The sequence below is a fragment of the Giraffa tippelskirchi genome, chromosome 2 (genome assembly GCF_054371585.1).
Source record: "Giraffa tippelskirchi isolate mGirTip1 chromosome 2, T2T-mGirTip1v1.2.pri, whole genome shotgun sequence".
NCBI lineage: Eukaryota > Metazoa > Chordata > Mammalia > Artiodactyla > Giraffidae > Giraffa > Giraffa tippelskirchi.
Genome location: NC_137276.1, coordinates 218,845,551 through 218,860,881, shown reverse-complemented (window position 1 = coordinate 218,860,881; position 15,331 = coordinate 218,845,551). Strand labels below are relative to the sequence as shown.

The 15,331-nt window shown below is 43.6% G+C and overlaps 1 long non-coding RNA gene and 1 pseudogene across 2 annotated transcripts in view; one reads left to right on the top strand and one right to left on the bottom strand.

Annotated features, from left to right (window-relative positions):
- Positions 1–15,331, top strand: part of LOC145532421 (uncharacterized) — a 93,536-nt gene that overhangs the window by 45,591 nt on the left and 32,614 nt on the right. The window lies entirely within an intron of this gene.
- Positions 80–6,792, bottom strand: LOC145532415 (transcription initiation factor TFIID subunit 11 pseudogene; annotated as a pseudogene). Its single transcript, XR_014073216.1, has one exon. The product of XR_014073216.1 is annotated as a transcription initiation factor TFIID subunit 11 pseudogene (transcript).

The following is a 15,331-nucleotide window of genomic DNA, read 5'->3' as shown; positions in this document are numbered from 1 at the left end:
CTTTTTGACAAGCAGATGTGATTATTAGATAAGAGTTTTTGATGTTCTAGTCTAGATCACAGAGAAGAAATCTAATCAGGTGTCCCTAAGATATCCTGGCATGTTAGCCAGTTAAAATCCAAGCTGGACCTCACCCATCTCCCACTAGAGCCTACATGATCCTCAAGCTATGTCATGAGTTCTCTTGACCCTTTTATTTTCTTCCTAGGTGATTTCCTCCCCTTCTCCAGGATTTAAAATTTTATCTTTATAAACATAAACCTAAATTTCATACTTCAACCTGATTTCTCCTCTGGGCACCAGAATTTGAAGAGAGTAATACTAATAGAATCCTCAAATACATTGAGGAGACTAAAAATATTCTAGGAACTTGGTTGGGAATTTTAAGTCAACAAGGAAAGTAAAACACCAAGATAACAAAAATAATGATAGATTATGTGCATTATAAATCACTTATATACTTCTAAATTGTGACAAATACCATGAGAAAAAATTAAAATGAGGATAACAAGTGGAAGCCCACAACTTTTAAGTAGGTCAGAGGTGTAAGGAAGGTTTTTCTGAATTGAACTTAATTTGGGAAATGAGAGGAAGCAGATTCCCAAGCATGATTACGTGTGGACAAAGGCAAGAAAGAATAGTCAGGTGAAACACACTTTTCAGACAGAAATGCAATACGTATGAATGCTTCAAAGTGAGAAGACTTGTGAGACTGAAAAAATTCCTGCATTTGAGGGAAACTGTAGCCGATGATAGAGGTAGGAGAGGTTGGCAAGGCTGAAATAATGAGGATCATCCAAGTTCATCACCTCTTGTTGTTCAGTTGCCCAGTCATGTCTCTTTGCAACCCTATGGACTGCAGCACACCAGGCCTTCCTGTCCCTCACCATCTCCTGAAGCTTTCCCCAGTTAATGTCCATTGCATCAGTGATGCCATCCAGCCTTCTCATTCTCTGATGCCCTCTTCTCCTTCTGCCTTCAATCTTTCCCAGCATCAGGGTCTTTTCCAATGAGTGGGTTGTTTCCATCAGGTGATGAAAATACTGGAGCTTCAGCATCAGTTCCTCCAATGAGTATTCAGGGTCGGTTTCCCTTAAAATTGACTGGTTTGACCTCCCTGTTGTCCAAGGTGCTCTCAGGAGTCTTTTTCAGCACCTCTTTACCCACTTATATCTTAGCCAAATGCCCCATCATCATCATCAACCTCCATCTTTCCTCTGGAGGTGGATCTCCTATCACTCCACTCCCACACACTATGCTATGGCTATACATGCTTTCTCTTTGCTGAAACATTCTTTTCTATTACCTCCCCTTTCTCTACCTTTCAGTCTTTGACTCTTCCGACTTCACCCACAAAATCAAATAGCAAGCAGAAGCAGTTACTCCATCCTTCTATGACTGCACTACAATACTTTATCCATACCTCTACTTTAATGCTTGCTGCAATATATATGCAATTTATCTTTTACATACTACTTGAATATAGTATCCTCTGTAAATCATTATTTAACCATATCTTATTTATATTGTATCCTCAGTGCTTAGTCTTGGCAAATAATCAACAAATGTTCTTTCAAAAAAGGACATATTTGTAGGCAAGAGATAAATATTAATGGTCTAAAACATTTGTTTGAATGGATGAAAGCTGTATGGATTACATCAGAAAATAATAATAATAATCAACTTCATGTTTTAAAATCTGCACATAAGGAATTGGGCAATTTGCATTTTCAGAGCTAAAAGAAATATGTGCTTCTTCTTGGCCACTATATTGAGGAAGATAGTGACTCTTCATGCCAGTCTCAGTCTTTGAAACACCAGTATAAAGGTCTTTTCTTGCTCCTATTGAGTCTGCTTTCTATTCCCTATCTCATATGCTCATTCACATCTCTTTATTATTTGGATTATATTCAGCAAATAAGTAGAACTAATGTGGTAGCACAAACATTGCAGAGAAAAAAGCAAATCCCAGTTCAGTTCAACTGCCTCCTCCATCCAAGGCAAACTATGTGAAAAGCCATAATTCTCAGCACCATTCAGTTCCAACTAAGCACTAACATTAGAGGACTTTCTACCATTCTATATTATATTGTACTTCTATGGGGAAAGCTAGAGCTACAAAGTGTCTTCACCATCCAAAACAAGACTCTCTACATGGGTCATTTTCGAGCAACTCAGAAAAACAAGAGAGCGCAATAACTCTGATGAAACGGTCATGCAGGCAACCATGAAAGAGGATTGTTCGGGTTGTGAACATAACTAACATGCAAGTTTGCCAGGGACAGCAATGGAGAGTCTGCAACCACAGACTGGTTTAGTTAACTTGGAACGTTTGCCTTTGGAGCTTAACAGGCAGATCTCACCTTGACCAGACTACTCATTTCCTCCGAGGGCCCACACTACTTGTCTCCTAACCTGGTCCGGACATACCACTACCTGATGCCCCAGGATGCATCAGGTAACAAATGATTCCAAAATTAGGAGCATTCTAGCACCAAACCTATGTGTGCTCATGGTTTGTCCTGTGAGCACACACACTGTTTCATTCTTTGGGCAAACTGAAGGTTACAGGGTATGGAAATTGCCCCAGAGATGGGTGAGAAGTGGGAGACATGGGTGGAATGAAAGCCTGAGGGTTAAGAGGCTGGTGAGGCAGGGGGCCTGGTTCCTCGGAAACAGGCCCTTCCGGACTCAGGCCTAGAAGAAGAGAACCTTCTTGTGCTTGATGCGGGGCATATACCCCTTTTCGCCTAGCCTGCGAATGCAGGCTCCCTCAGATGCTTGGGTTGGAGTGGAGTCGTCTTGCTTCAATCTAAAACAGGAACAGGGCCTCTTCCACCAACTCCCCGATGAAGATCTTGGCCATTCCCGACATGGCTATGATTACGATCAGGACACCGGCATGCCAGTCATGGCCTGGTTCAGATGTTGGATGGTGGCCTTGGGGAAGGCTGAACGGTGAAACACTTAGTTCAGCTGCTCCGTCAAGCAGCCAAGAGGGTTCTCATCTTCTGGGCCTCCTCTTGGTCCACTTTCCGTTGCCTGGCTTTCTCGCTCTCAGCGTCCACTTTTCGTCTCTTGGCTGCAAGGGGACGTGAGGAGGAGTCCTCCTTTTCACCTGCCCTTGGCTGCGGGCAGTTCTGACGTCTGAGCCCCCCACCTTCCTCGTCAGAGGCCTCACTGGCTTCCTGGACTGGGTCCCGTGGCAGCATACGGCCTGGGTGGCTGGGGTCCGAGCCTGAGGGCACGCCTGGTGCTTCCCAGACGCACTGGCGTTCTCCATCCCAGCTCTGGTACCAAGTCCCCTAGTTCAGAAAGCTCGGGCCCTGGGTCCTCTCTGAGGCAAAATCAGCGGGAAAGAAATGCCCTCAGCCTCAGTGTCCTCAGAGGAAGCATCCGCCTGAGTCATGCCTGGGCCCAGCCCCTTTATATAAGGGTCTGGGGGGGGACCTGAAGCCACGCCCACCCGGAAGTCGGGTAATCCTCTCAGCCAATCCTGCACAGCGGGAGGGAGGCGGGCTGGGCTCCTCCCGCTGCCCCAGGCAAAGGGCGGGGCCGGGGTGTGCTGCCCTGGGCCGTGGGAGGGCCAGTCCCAGCAGTCTCCTAGGATTTCTCCTGCCTCAGAGTTCCTGAACCTTTCATCTTGAGCCACGATGGAAATGTAGACATGTCCTCAGAAGACCTGTCTCTCAAAGCTGCCTCTTGAAAGCCTTCCAGCAGCCAGCCCAAGAGCCCAAGTCCTCTCTCCACTACTCCTCAGAGCAGACTGGCTGGCTTGTGGGGTGATAGGGAATCCAGAAAGCCCAGGGAGTTCTACTCTGGGAGACTTTCCTGCCATTCGAGGGTGGCCCCTGACCATCCTCTCCCCGATGACACAGACATGAAGATAGGTCAGCAGGCCTATGGGGGAGGCTTCCACCTTACTCTGGAAATGCTCTTCAATTTGCCCAGGGGAAAAAGCAATCAGTCCCCCCACCCTCTTCCACCCACTTCCCTCCTCTCACCTCTCAACACCCTCCTGCTTCTCTCCCTCTTATTCCCCCACACCAGCCACACAAATCCACTCCCCAACCAGACAAACCTTCCCCTACCATCCTGATCAAGACACCCAACCCAGAAGTAGGGTGGCTGTGTTGGGGGTGGGTGGGGTACAGATGTTCACTTCAGGAAGAAGCCACCTCTACACACTCTCTTCCCCAAGGTTCATTTCTTCCATGAGGAATCGCCATCCCTGAGCTCTATTCCCTGGAGTTTTCACAAAGCCTCCAGAGTTGAGGCACGCATCTCTCAATAGAGCCAGGCCGGGAAGGAATGGCCTTTCTCTGACCTCCACCTGCTCTCTGCTCCGCCTGGTCCACACTTCCTCTGTCCGAATCTCTGACCTCAGTAAAGGTTTTCAGGGTCACCAGGGCTTAAGTCTATCCCCTGTGTCCCTATCCTGGGACGGCTGAGATCTGTGGCCATTTCCCCGTTGGTTCCTTTCCCGTGTAAGTATGCCTTTGGAGTTCAACCCACCCTTCCGGACTTGGCCTGATGACTCAGTTCCCTCGAGTGCCAATGGTAGTAGTCCTGCTTATGGAGTTGCCAAGCACGATCCATTCACCTCTCATCCCCAGGATCCGAGGGGTGTTTGGTTGCTGCTGACTTCCAGCACTTTGGAAGGCATATTCGAGGTAGCAGTCCTGTGTGCACAGCATGTCCTGTGGGCCCACACACTGTACCCACCTTTGAGAGAAACTCAAGGTGGAAGGGCCCCCATGGGAATGAAGACGCCAGGGGAATGAAGGTCCACGTGGCCCTGAGTTTCTGATCGGCCATCCGCTGAAGACAGGAGGCTTTCTTCCAGATTTGAACTCCTGGACACCGTCTCTTAACTTGGAGTGACCTGGGGCATGAGGTAGCCCCACTGGCCCAATGGAGCAATCGTGTGGACAGGACAGAGGCTTGCCTCTTCCCGGATCTACCTGGGAGAACTTCGCTGCTTCATCACCTTTCTGGTGCGAGGGTCTCAGCTCTGATTCTTTGCAAGAGGGTCCTAATCCAGTCTCCTGGCCCCGCCTGCCCAAATGTGATCAGGAATTGGTGAGTGGGGGACTTGGTCAAAGGCTGGGATCTCACTCCTCACCCCCTACCCCTGGAAGGATTCTCTGAGGTTTCCTTTTGGGACCGCGGTAGGCTGGGGGATCCCATCCCCTGGCCTTTGAAGGCTGAGACTGCCCCGGATACCTGGGAGACAGCGCATCCAGAGGCCTAGGCTTTCTGTTGCCCACAGCCAGATGTGGTTGGCTGAAAGGCACTGAAGCGCATTGGCGTCTCTCCGCGTGTGAGATCGTCGTCTGGTGTCCTCTGGGAAGGCCTTGCCTCCGCGGAGGAACACCAAGGCTTTGCTCCTTCAGTGAGTTTGAAAGAATTCCCTGGGCTTCCGGCTCCTGGACGGCTTATTACAGAGGTTCTCATATGTCTCCTGGATGGGTTTGCTAGAATTCCCTGAGTGAAACCACCAGGGCCTGGTATTCCCAGTCAAGCATGGTTACAGTGTATGGATTCAGCTTCTCTGATACACAAGCAGGCGCCATTTCAGGGGTCTGTTCTCACAGGTGCGTTGCGGCAGGTCGTGTCTCTCAAGGAATCCGACTTTGGGTCTCAGGTCTCTCGCCAGCATGCCTCCGGGCGAGAGAGGCTTTTGCATGTTACAGGTCTTTTCAAAGGAGCAGCTAGAGGTGCTGGGTGTCCTCTCTCCCCTTTGAGGCAGTTGATCCATCCTGGTGAAGTCCTCTGGTGGAATGGCCACGGGATTCCGGAGCTGCCTCAGGGATGGGGCAGGGGTGTGGTATGGGGAACGCAATGAAAGAAAGCCTGACGGTTAAGAGGCTGGTCGGCTGGAGGGCCCGGTTCCTCAGGAACAGGCCCTTCCGGACTCAGGCCTAGAAGAAGAGGATCTTGTGGTTGGTGCTGGGCATTTGTCCCTTTTCGTGTAGCCTGCGAACAGCCGCCCTCAGATGCTTGGGTTGGAGTGGGGGCGTCTCGCCCCACTTCTCACACATGTCTAGGGCCTCTTCCACCACCTCCCCGACGAAGACCTTGGCTATTCCAGACATGGCGATGACCACGTTCTGGGACACCGGCGTGCCGGCCACGGCCTGGATCAGACGTTTGATGGTGGCTTTGGGGAAGGCTGAGCAGCGAAACACTTGGTAACGGTTCAGCTGCTCTTCGCTCATAGCAGCCACGAGGGTTCTCATCTTCTGGGCCTCCTCTTCGTCCACTTCCCGTTGCCTGGCTCTCTTGCCCTTGGTGTCCACTGTCCGTCTCTTGGCTGCAGGGGGATATGAGGAGGAGTCCTCCTCTTCACCTGCCCTTGGCTGCGGGCAGTCCTGACGCGTGGGCTCACCGCTTTCCTCATCAGAGGCTTTCCTGGCTTCCTGGGCTGGGTCCCGCGGCAGGATTCGGCCTGGGTCGCTGGGTTCCGGGCCCAGGGGCACGCCTGGTGCCTCCCGCGACACACCCAGGTCCGGACCTTGGTCCCAGAGCCACGCCCTGTCCTTGTCCATCCCGGCGCTGGGTCAAAGACCCTAGCTCAGAAAGCTGGGCCCTGGGCCCTCCTGCTGCAGAGTCAGAGGCTGAGAAACACCGTCACTCACAATCCACTCAGAGCCAGGATCCGCCCGTCTAAGACTTCTTACATGGTGTTGTTGCTTCTGCTGTTTTGTGGACCTACTTTTAATTATTTATTTTTTAAAAAAGTCAACTTTGTTGGAATATAATTACAGGTAATAAACTATGTCTACTTCAAGTTAACAATTAGATGAATTTTGACAGTTGTATATACTCATGAAACCACCATCACATGTAGAACAGTTACTCATTCCCCCAAAATAATTTTCTTTAAACAATAATCATTCCAAAAGCAAATCTAAACTGAATACATAAGAGATTCCCCCTTACCTTTTTTCCCCCTTTTTCTCTTCGACCTTTATTGTGGGTAACAGTGAGGTCATAAAATCAATACAGGAATATGCAGTTAATGGTGAGAAATGCTATTTACATACTTAGGTTGTGTGGAGAAAAGGGAATTCTCCTACACTATCAGTGAAAATGTAAATTGGTACTGTCACTATGGAGAACAGTATGGAAATTCCTTAAAAAAACTAAAAATAGAGCTACCATATGATCCAGCAATCCAGTCCTGGCCATATATCCAGAGAAAACCATAATACAAAAAGATTCATGCACCTCAGTGTTGACTGCAGCACTATTTACAATAGCCAGGACATGGAAGCAACTCAGTGTCCATCAACAGAGGAATGGATAAAGAAGATGTAGTATGTATATACAATGGAATATTACTCAGCCATAAAAGAACAAAATAATACCTTTTGCAGCAACATGGTTGAACCTTGAGATTGTTATACTATGCGAAGTAAGTCAGAGAGAGAAGGAGAAATATCATATGATATTGCTTATATATGGAACCTAAAAAATGTACAAATGAGCCTGTTTACAAAACAAAAAGAGTCACAGATGTAGAAAACAAATTTATGGTTACTATTGGGGAAAGGAGGGGCAGGGATATATTGGGAGATTGGGATTGACATATACATATTCAGTTCAGTTCAGTTGCTCAGTCGTGTCCGACTCTTTGCAACTCCATGAATCATAGCACGCCAGGCCTCCCTGTCCATCACCAACACCCGGAGTTTACCCAAACTCATGTCCATCGAGTTGGTGATGCCATCCAGTCATCTCATCTTCTGTCGTCCCCTTCTCCTCCTGCCCCCAATTCTTCCCAGCTTCAGGGTCTTTTCCAATGAGTCAACTCTTCGCATGAGGTGGCTGAAGTATTGAAGTTTCAGCTTCAACGTCAGTCCTTCCCATGAACACCCAGGACTGATCTCCTTTAGGATGGACTGATTGGATCTCCTCGCAGTCCAAGGGACTCTCAAGAATCTTCTCCAACACCATAGTTCAAAAGCATCAATTCTTTGGTGCTCAGCTTTCTTCACAGTCCAACTCTCACATCCATACATGACTACTGGAAAAACCACAGCCTTGACTAGATGGACTTTTGTTGGCAAAGTAATGTCTCTGCTTTTTAATATGCTGTCTAGTTTGGTCATAACTTTCCTCCCAAGGAGTAAGTGTCTTTTAATTTCATGGCTACAATCACCATCAGCAGTGATTTTGGAGCCTAGAAAAATAAAGTCTGACACTGTTTTCACTGTTTCCCTATTTATTTCCCATGAAGTGATGGGACCAGATGCCGTGATCTTAGTTTTCTGAATGTTGAGCTTTAAGCCAACTTTTTCACTCTCCTCTTTCACTTTCATCAAGAGGCTTTTTAGTTCCTCTTCACTTTCTGCTACAAGGGTGGTGTCATCTGCTTATCTGAGGTTATTGATATTTTTCCCAGCAATCTTGATTCCAGCTTGTGCTTCCTCCAGCCCAGTGTTTCTCATGATGTACTCTGCATATAAGTTAAATAAGCAGGGTGACAATATACAGCCTTGACCTACTCCTTTTCCTATTTGGAACCAGTTTGTTGTTCCATGTCCAGTTCTAACTGTTGCTTGCTGACTTGCATACAGGTTTCTCAAGAGACAGGTCAGGTGGTCTGGTATTCCCATCTCCTTAAGAATTTTCCACAGTTTATTGTGATCCACACAGTCAAAGGCTTTGACATAGTCAATAAAGCAGAAATAGATGTTTTTCTGGAACTCTCTTGCTTTTTCAATGATCCACCAGATGTTGGCAATCTGGTTCCTCTGCCTTTTCTAAAACCAGCTTGAACATCTGGCAGTTCACGGTTCACGTATTGTTGAAGCCTGGCTTGGAGAATTCTGAGCATTACTTTACTAGCGTGTGAGATGAGTGCAATTGTGTGGTAGTTTGAGCATTCTTTGGCATTGCCTTTCTTTGGGATTGAAACGAAAAGTGACCTTTTCCAGTCCTGTGGCCACTGCTGAGTTTTCCCAATTTGCTGGCATATTGAGTGCAGCACTTTCACAACATCATCTTTGAGGATTTGAAATAGCTCAACTGTAATGCCATCACCTCCACTAGCTTTGTTCATAGTGATGCTTATAAGGCCCACTTGACTTCACATCCCAGAATGTCTGGGTCTAGGTGAGTGATCACACCATCGTGATTATCTGGAGTGTGAAGATCATTTTTGTACGGTTCTTCTGTGTATTCTTGCCACCTCTTCTTGATATCTTCTGCTTCTGTTAGGTCCATGCCATTTCTGTACTTTATCGAGCCCACATATTACTATACATAGAATAGATAACTAATAAGAACCTACTGTAATTGCACAGAGAACTCTACTCAATACTATGCAATGACCTATTTGGGGATAAAATATAAAAGATAGTGGATATGTGTATATGTATAACTGATTCACTTTGCTGTACACCTGAAGCACAGCATTGTAAATCAACTACGTCCAGTTAAAATTAATTAAAAAATGGACTTACTTAAAATTTTATTTTTATACAATTTTAAAGGTTAATTTACCTTTACAGTTATTACAAAATATTGACTATATTCCCCAAGTTGTACACTACATCCTTGAGCCTATCGTACACCCAATGTTTGGATCCTCCATTCCCCCACCCTTATATACCGCCCCCCCCAACAGCCACTAGCTTGTTCTCTGTATCTGTGAGTCTGCTTCTTTTATGTTATATCACACCTGAAAAACTAATGCTTTTCTCCCTTTTTCACTCTAGTGTCTATGTCAAACAATTGCCAGCTTGCAATAGAGAAGAGCATCCCATTTGTAATAAAATCCATAGATAATTCCTAAATATAATATTAAATTAAAGAATAACACCTAACAGCTTAAAATGCCCAAGCACTAGAGAATACAAGGGATGAAGAAGGAAATGAGGAAATCTGAGAAACGAATGTTATTTTTGGAATAATTGAGCACTGGCTACATGTTGCATTGGCTGAGGATCAAGTAAATAAAGACATCTCTGACAATGTTATTACTTTTTATTTGCCTCCTGTTTTGCCTGCTCTTCAGTCCACCCATAACACTGCTTTCCATGTTATTTAATAAAATAACATTAAGAATTTTGTCCAATTAGCAATAAAGAGAGACACTGGTGTATCCAAATGACACCTTTTTTTTTTTTTTTTGTCTGTTAGTACTCTAGTGTAGTCCTGCATACGTGTTCTGCCCCACTGGTTCCTGTGGTTATGTGGTGTTTCATCCACCTGATATATCTTTTGCATCCTAAGCAGGGTCTAGGATGTACTCCTAGCAGGGTCTGTAAGTACTATCCAAGACTCCTTGGCTATCTTTGCAGCCCCCTTGGTACAACAGATTCAATGGATGCTGTTGATATCCATGATTCTCACCTGACCCAGGCTTCTACAGAAACTAAAAGCCAAGGATCCAAGTGACTCATCACATACTCTGTGATGGTTGCAGAGGTACTTCAAGTTTTTCCCATGATATGGGAGGAGTTGAAGCACTGCTTTCTATTACATGGATCTTCAAGAAAAAAAAGAAAGAAAAGTTTTTTTTTTTTAATTTATTTGGCTGCACTAGGTCTTAGTTGTAGCACCTGAAATCTTCCATCTTGGCTGTGGCATGTGGGATCTTTAGCTGCAGCATGTGGGATCTAGTTCCCTGACCAGGAACTGAACCCACTCCCCTGGTGCTGTGAGCACAAAGTCTTAGCCTCTGGACCACCGGGGAAGTCCTGAAAGATAAGTCTTGATTTGTAGCACTCTGGTTTAAAGCCATCAATTTGAAAATGTGCATAATAAACTCTCCAACATACCACTGGGTTAAATGGAAATTGTTGCTCAGTCACTCAGTCATGTTTGGCTCTTCATGACCCCATGGATTGCAGCATGCCAGGCTTCCCTGTCCTTCACCATCTCCTGAAGCTTGCTCAAATTCATATCCACTGAGTTGGTGATGCAATGCAACCATCTCATCCTCCATCATCCCCTTCTCCTTCTGCCTTCAATTTTTCCCATCATCAGGGTCTTTTCCAGTGAGTCAGTTCCCCGCATCAGGTAGCCAAAGTGTTGGAGCTTCAGCTTCAGCATCAGTCCTTCCAATGAATATTCAGGACTGATTTCCTTTAGGATGGACTGGTTGAATCTCCTTGCAGTCCAATGGACTCTCAAGAGTCTTCTCCAACACCACAGTTCAAATCCATCAAGCGGAAAAGGATTGAAAAAAATATTTAAGAATCAACCCCAATTTTTACCTACCATATTTTAATCAAAATTAGGTACTTAGCAATGGTATGCAATATATTTCAAACATCATCTTTTGATTTAAAACATCTTCCTAGACAGTCAATACAAGAACTGAAGGTTGAAATTGAGAAAAATCTCCTTAAATGTGTCTTTCATATTTGTCTCAGACAAGTACTTATCTCTAAAAACTAATTTTTCACTTCCTTTTTTTCTTGAGGCCAAAGTTTACCACAAGCTTTATGTTCAGCCTCAGTAGAAACATATTTCACCTTCCAGTCAATGTTTGGACACAAAACTTTCAGATACCATTTCTGTGGTGATGCAGGAAGAGATGAGGATTGGACGAAGGAGAGCATTTCTTACTTTATATAAGTTCAATGCAAACTCTTAAACTGCATAAAATTTAGATTTAGATGAATGAGTCTAATCAATAGAATTTGGTATATATTTTAAACAAAAGGAAAGGCTGCAGTTGTAGTAGAAGAGTAGTAGGTAACATTTTGGATGTAGTAAAACTAGTGATAAATTTTATCTCATAAATTTTATCACGTTATAAAACTATAAGATAAATTTTCTTATTTGACAGCCATGATCACCATGAAGAATAGGAGGACATTTTGTCATAGTTTTCTGCTCCAAATAAAGAATAAATATTTTGTCATTTGTTTTGAAATACATATAATCATTTTGTCCTAACTGAGTAAATAACTTTCTGGAAATTGATAAACAAGCACAAAAATGTAAACTTTATAATAATAAAAATATAAAAATATAAAAATAATTTTGCTTTATTAAAAAGCAAAATTTCATTTGTTTATTAGTAAACCTACTATCATAAAAGAGAAATCAAAAGGTGCAGACCAGGAGAAAAAACCTAAAATTGGTGCATATACTTTCTGACACTTTAATTTATTGGTATTTTTTGTTACCCAATTTTTTTCCTTTAAAATATATCATACGATTTCAACTGAGTTTACAGCAGTTCATTATGTGGGTGTGCAAATGTGCTACATCGCTTCAGTTGTGTCCGACTCTTTGAGACCTTATGGACTGTAGCCTGCCAGGTTCCTCTGTCCATGGAATTCTCCAGGCAAGAACAATGAAGTGGGTTGCCATTTCCATCTCCATCTGTGGGTATACCCTAACTTACCAGTCTCTTTTGATGAATCTTTATATTGTTACCAATTTTTCTATTACATGCTGTAATATCTTAATGACTACCATCTTTACAGATTAATTTTCTTCATATTTTAATATGTATTTTCATGAAAAATGCATCTAAAATTATTTTCTTAGTATATGGAGGTAGAATTACTGGATCAAAGTTAAGAAATACTACTGGAATTATTTCCTTAAAAAATAGATGTGGAATTTTAGGTCAAAGGTCAAACATGATATCCTGATTTCTTAAACATATCACAAATTAGTTTTCCAAAACTTTGGATCAACTTTTATGACTATCAAGAGCTCATCACACGTGATGCAACACATGTCTCAACCACAATTTATTTTTACACATTTTCCCAATATTACAAGCAAAATAAAATTATTTCTCTTACTTTTTGTGTTAGGAATAAGTTTTTTACAGTGTTGTTAGCAATTGGGTCTTTTTTATGTTAAGGAGGATATATTTGTTGGGCTTCCTTGGTGGTTCAGATGGTTGAGAATCCACCTGTAATGCAGCAGACCTGGAACCAATCCCTGGGTTGGGAAGATCCCCTAAAGAAGAAAATGCCTACTCATTCCAGTATTCTTGCCTGGAGAATTCCATGGACAGAGAAGCCTGGTAGGCTTCGGTCCATGGGGTTGCAAAGAGCTGGACATGACTTTGTGATTAACATACACAAAATGTATTTTTAACCTGCTTCCCAGGTGGTTCAGTGGTAAAGAATTCATCTGCCAGGAGCTGCAGGAGATATGGGTTTGATCTTTGCATCAGAAAGATCCCCTGGAGAAGAAACGGCAACCCACTCCAGTATTCTTGCCTGGGAAATCCCATGAACAGAGAAGCCTGGCGGGCTACAGTCCATGGGGTTGCCAAAGAGTCAGACACAGCTTAGTGACTGAGCATGCACAATTTGTTACAACCTTAAAATTATTACAGATTTAGCCACTTAACACAACATAAATTTATGATCTCACAGTTCTATAGGTCAGGAGTCTGGTGAGCTCAGCTGGTTCCTCTGGCCTGGGTGTCACAGGCTGAGATCAAGTTGTTGGCAAGCTAGTCTCTTATCTGGAGGCTCTGAGGGTGAGTCGGTTTCCAAGCTCATCCAAGCTGTTGACAGAATTCAGTTATTTGGGCTGCAGGCCTGAGGTCTCTGTTTCCTTGCTGGCTGTCGGCCAGGAGTCTCTCTCAGATCCTTAAGACCGCCTGAATTCCTCCTCACGTTGACTCTCCATCTTTAAGACAGCAACTTCCTGTCAAGTCCTCTTCATGCTTTGAATCTCTTTGACTTTTCTTGCTCCATCTCTTCTTCCTCCAGAAAGTTCTCTGCTTTTAAGGGCTCATGTGATTAGATTAGACTTGCTTAGATAGGAAAAGCCAGGCTAATCTCCCTGTTTTAGATCTGCAAGTTTAATTAGAGTTGCAAACCCCCTTTTGCCATATAAAGTGTGTTAGTATTCTTCAGAGAAAAAAGCAGTAGGATATATATATATATCTAGATATCTAAGTGTATATATATATATAATATATCTATATCTATCTATATCTATATATATTATTGTTACTCAGTTACTAAGTCAAGTCCAGCTCTTTGCTCTTTGCTACCCCATGGACTACATCATGCTAGGCTCCTCTGTCCTCCACTGTCTCCCGGAGTTTGTTCAAATTCATATCCATTGAGTCAGTGATGCCATCTAACCATCTCATACTCTGTCACCCCCCTTCTCCTTTTGCCTTCAATCTTTCCCAGCATCAGGGTCTTTTCCAATGAATCAGCTCCTTGCATCAAATGCCCAAAGTATTGGAGCTTCAGCTTCAATATCTATATCTATATCTGTATTTTTATCCACATATATGTATATATACACCAGAATCCTCAAAACCAAGAAAGCTGATGGTGTAAATCCCAGTCCTATAGCATCAATAAGTGAAGCAGAAAAAAGAAGCAAATTCCTTCTTCCTCTACCATTTGTTTTATTCCAGCCCTCAATGGATTACATGATGCCCACCCATGTTGGGGAGGGAATCTACTTTACTGAGTCCATCCATTCAAAGGCTAATCTCATCCCTTTACATACAAGAAAATAATGTTTAATCTGGACACTCCATGACCAGTCAAAGTGACATATGAAAAAGAACCATCATATTAGGTAACGTATTTACTGTTTCTAGTAAATACATTAGTTAGATACTCTAGTATTTGCTCTAGAAAATACTCTAGTTAGAGTGCCGGCCTGTTGGGGGCCCGTTCTGCCTATCATACTATACAAGGCCTCTACTATTTGGTTCGTTTACTGCATTCTGCAATTCTAAAGAAGGATTATGACCTTTTTGTCTATTGGAACTGAGGAAAAGTCTTCACAAATATCTATGATAAGAATTATTTACTATTTATACTGAAATGTGAAACTGCCATGTGAAATGTGTGTTGCCATGGACTCTGTGAACCCATGGACTGTAGCCCATCAGGCTCCTCTGTTCATGGAATTTTCCAGGCAAGAATACTGGAGTGGGTTGCCATTTCCTACTCCAAGGGGATCTTCCTGATGAGGGATTGAACCCACATCTCCTGCATTGGCAGGCAGATTCTTTACCACTGTGCCACCTGGGAAGCCCACTACTTACATTATTTACTTATAAATGAACATATTCAAACATATTCAAAAGTAGAGTGAAGAGTGGACAGAAACACATGTACTGATCATCCAACTTCAACAATGATCACTATTTTGCCAATCTTGATACATCTATTTTTTCACACCCTGACTTTTTAAAAATAAAAACATTTTGGAATATCTATTTTGTAGTTAAGGGCAGAATCATATAGTCCTGGCCAGAAGTACACTTGGATTGAGAGAATAACTTGACGTTGACTTTTTGTTTTGATGTATCTTTTGATGGAAGAAAATCTCTTTATTTTTGAAGACTAAGTTTCACTTT